The sequence below is a fragment of the Morone saxatilis genome, unplaced genomic scaffold (assembly GCF_004916995.1).
Source record: "Morone saxatilis isolate NCDOM2014 unplaced genomic scaffold, NCSU_SB_2.0 Contig15, whole genome shotgun sequence".
NCBI classification, from domain to species: domain Eukaryota; kingdom Metazoa; phylum Chordata; class Actinopteri; family Moronidae; genus Morone; species Morone saxatilis.
Window position 1 is genome coordinate 25408683 of NW_023339707.1, and position 3605 is coordinate 25412287.

General features: G+C 42.4%; 2 protein-coding genes across 2 annotated transcripts in view; one reads left to right on the forward strand and one right to left on the reverse strand.

The window, feature by feature from the left end:
- hsd17b10 (hydroxysteroid (17-beta) dehydrogenase 10) overlaps positions 1-3605 on the forward strand; it is a 28890-nt gene that overhangs the window by 18158 nt on the left and 7127 nt on the right. The gene's annotated exons all lie outside the window — the stretch shown is intronic.
- Positions 1-3605, reverse strand: part of LOC118323958 (PHD finger protein 20-like) — a 17396-nt gene that overhangs the window by 994 nt on the left and 12797 nt on the right. The gene's annotated exons all lie outside the window — the stretch shown is intronic.

Genomic DNA, 3605 nt, shown 5'->3' on the forward strand with positions numbered 1-3605 from the left:
GGGGGGGGGGGGGGGGCTGTAATCCGCACCACTTCATAATCTGCTGCTGATTGATGGTTTCATGTCAAACAGGAGTGTGGTTGTGTAATCAAACACATTTATTGTGTCAGATAGAAACGTGGCCGGGCAGATGATTGGCTAATGGGCTGAGGTGTTGTCCGGTAATCTCCTTAATGAACTGACCATGAAAACACCCGACTGTCTATTAATGGATCTTAAGCTTCCTCACATGTGCGCTAACTATTCCCAAAGCAGGACTTGGTATTTTGTTGAGGTTGTTCACTGAAGGAGCTGCAGAGCTGAAAATGCTGACACACTTTCATTTCTGTAGCTCTGGAAAATGTTGGTCTCCAAAAAGGCAAAAGCTAAAAACAGAAACCCCAGAGACTGAAGATAAAGCTAAGGATAACACAGAGACACAGAAGATGAAATGCAAACTCCACTTTGTCTTTGGGCATTGTTGAACTTTTATTTAGTAAAATATCTTTAAATACACACGTAGGTAGGGAGTGTGTGTTGGTGTCTGTATCAGTAGAGAACGTTCCAGTTAAAAACTCCTTGAAGTACGTTAATATTCGTTTAAAAAAGTGACATTTTTTAGAATTTATTTTGGAACAAATGAATCTCCTCTTTACTTTTTCTGTAGTGATTCTTCCTCTTTAACATGAAATGCGTATCCTTTAATGTAACGAGACTGAAACAGAATAATACAGGTGAGCACGTACAACAGTTAACGGTCTGCCAGCTAACAGCAGGACGAGCAGGCTGACTAGCTAATTGGCTAAAAGACGGACTGCTGTAATCTAGTAAGCTGGCAAAGCATGTCTCCGTAGAGCGGGCTAATGAAGGGCTAACTGCCCAACTCACCACCCCAACTCCTAAAGAACAGGAGATCTGGTGCAAGTCCAGAGAGTCAAACATCCTGACAGAGGAGGAGGACAGGGAGAGTTTCAGAGAGGAGACAGAAGGAAGATAAAGACAGTGCTGATGTCCTTTAGCCTCCTGCCAGCTGAAGGGACAGACAGAGACAGTGGGGGTGGTGTGATTGGATCAGGAGGAATAATCTCTGCAGTCATTGGCTGAGAGCAGTAAGGTCTTAGGGTCTAAACAGACAGCCGCCTGTTGCCTTCCCTCGCTGTTCCTTCCTCTCCTCCTCTGCTCTCCTGCTTCCTCTCCTCCGCTCTCGACGTCCCGCAGGGAAATCAAATTTCACAACCAATTACAAAGAATCATAAAACGAACTGGAAATTACAGCTGAGTCACTTGAGGCTCGCAGATGCTTTTTAATTAAACGTTTTCCTGCTCACTGTTCAGACTGCTTGATATGGAGAGAGTACAGTGATCGTCCCCATGCTGAGGGACGGACGGACGAAGGACCGTCACACTGTAACCCTTAGTTACTGCTTATTTCTCTTTATACTTGGATTCTAACATTTACAAGTGTTAATTCAAAATGTTTTAAATTAAAAAAGCAACCAGCAGGGATGTAACAATACTAAATACTTAAATCAAGACTGTAAAAGATTGATTTATTCTCAGAAAAATCCACAAAATATATTTTCTATTAGTTTTTTGTTTTTTTAATCAAATGAAAGAATCCTTTTTTATTTCTGAGGTAGGAGATAAAATATATAAATATAAGTAAAAGCAGAAGTGAAACTGATGTCTTTACCAGCCAGTGTTTGACACATAAAGGATGATCTGCTTTAGATTATCTTATTATACTGACAAACAATCAATAAACTTCTCTGTGTTCATTCGAAGGCTGAGTGGAAACTTCCTGACACGGACTCCTGAATGTGAGTGTTTGATGTTTCACAGGCAGAGCTGTTCCTCTGTGCTCTAATTTAAAAGACCTCTCTGATCAGAGGCATTGATGAGGCTGACCCGCTGCACTGACGTCAGTCCGATGAGTCCCCGGATCAATACCTGCGTGTGGAGCTGACGGTTATAACTTCAGCCTGTTGTTGGACAGCGTGCACGCAGAGTTTTCCTCACACATCTCCTCCTGTGACTCTGTTTTTATTCCAGCCTTTGCAACCGTGCTGTTCTGAATATTTACCAATAAGCAGACACGCACTGTGGCGATCAATCGATTGTTAATCACGTCAGCTGAGTCAGACAGATTCTGGTGTCTCACTGTCTCAGCGGTGGAAGTGATCCGATATTTTATTCAAGTTAAAATAAAAACCACAGTGTTTCCAGTAACAATACACTATTAGCATCAAACTTTACTAATGTGCTTTATATTAGTGGATTATAATTTATGTATTTCAGGTTGCAGCTGCTAAAGGTTTGAATACTGCCGGGGTGCTTGTGAATTGATTGGTTGGGGATCAATAAAGCAGCATTTATTTGTTGCTTATATCTTGTATTAATAATCTGTAACTACTGCGACAGTTAACTGAAGTTTGCCTCTGAAATGTAGTGAACAGAATAAAGTATAAAGTAGCAGGAAACAGAGGACTTTAAAAACGGACCTCCTACCTGCAGATCGTTGTTTAAATGATCTAAAACCAGAACAGCAACAGAGCGTTGAGAGAAATACTCAGCAGTTTTTAGTAGTACTTGTAGTCAGTGTATTTTGGAGTTTGTTTTGTCTTGATGGAGAACAAACGACCGAGTAGGTTTAGGAGGAAGAAGAGCTTTCCTCCGGTCCGGATTCCTTCTGCAGTGAGGATGAAGATCGTTCAGTTGAAGGCGTCGAGGCGTATCAGGATATCAGAACAGTTTTCATATCACACGGCTCATTCATTTATCATAAACCCTAAAAATAAACCATCATTTATAGGTAGGAGCACTGTGCCCCCCTGCACAGAGAACACAAACAAACATGCTGAGGAAATCTCTCTGCTGTAAACACATGGGGCTGCTGCTTTAGGCGGGGGTCCTCCATCTCTTCCACGTCCCTGAGGAGGAATCAGTGACAGACAGACAGGAAGACAGGCTGCACAGGCTCCGCCCTCTGTACGAGCTGTGTACCACCCTCATCACAACAACAACAACAACAACAACAACAACAACGACGTGGGGCATTAAACGTCTTGTGTTAGCAGACTCAAATGGCTGCACAGTGGACTGTCCTTCGATGCTGTCGCGTCGCTGGTAAACAACAATATCACATAAACTGTGACGTTTCCACTCTTCACGCAGCTCTGGAGTTTTTATAGTCGCGGGCAGAAATCCTTGATCATCATGCGGCACGTTTTTCTTAAAGACGCGATGGAATATGCAGAATATTTTATGCGATAAAATTGCGGGAACTTCCAAAAATTGCGGCTTCATCTCGGGGTTTGCAGCTTTTCGATGACGCTCACGTCGCGTAATTACGTCACTTTATAACGTTCCCATGGCAACAGGGGGATATATGTGACTGTTTACAACGAGTACTGCAGATATTATGAAATCATGCGAGCTCCGGATATACTGCGCTGAATCCAGATCACATGAGGTCAGAGGTCAACTCACCTGACAGTCGAAGTCCTGGAGATTTCTCCCATTCTGAAGAGACAGACAGGAAATCTGTAATCAATACTGTATCCTGTAATCAATACTGTAATCAATACTGTATCCTGTAATCTATACTGTAATCAATACTGTATCCT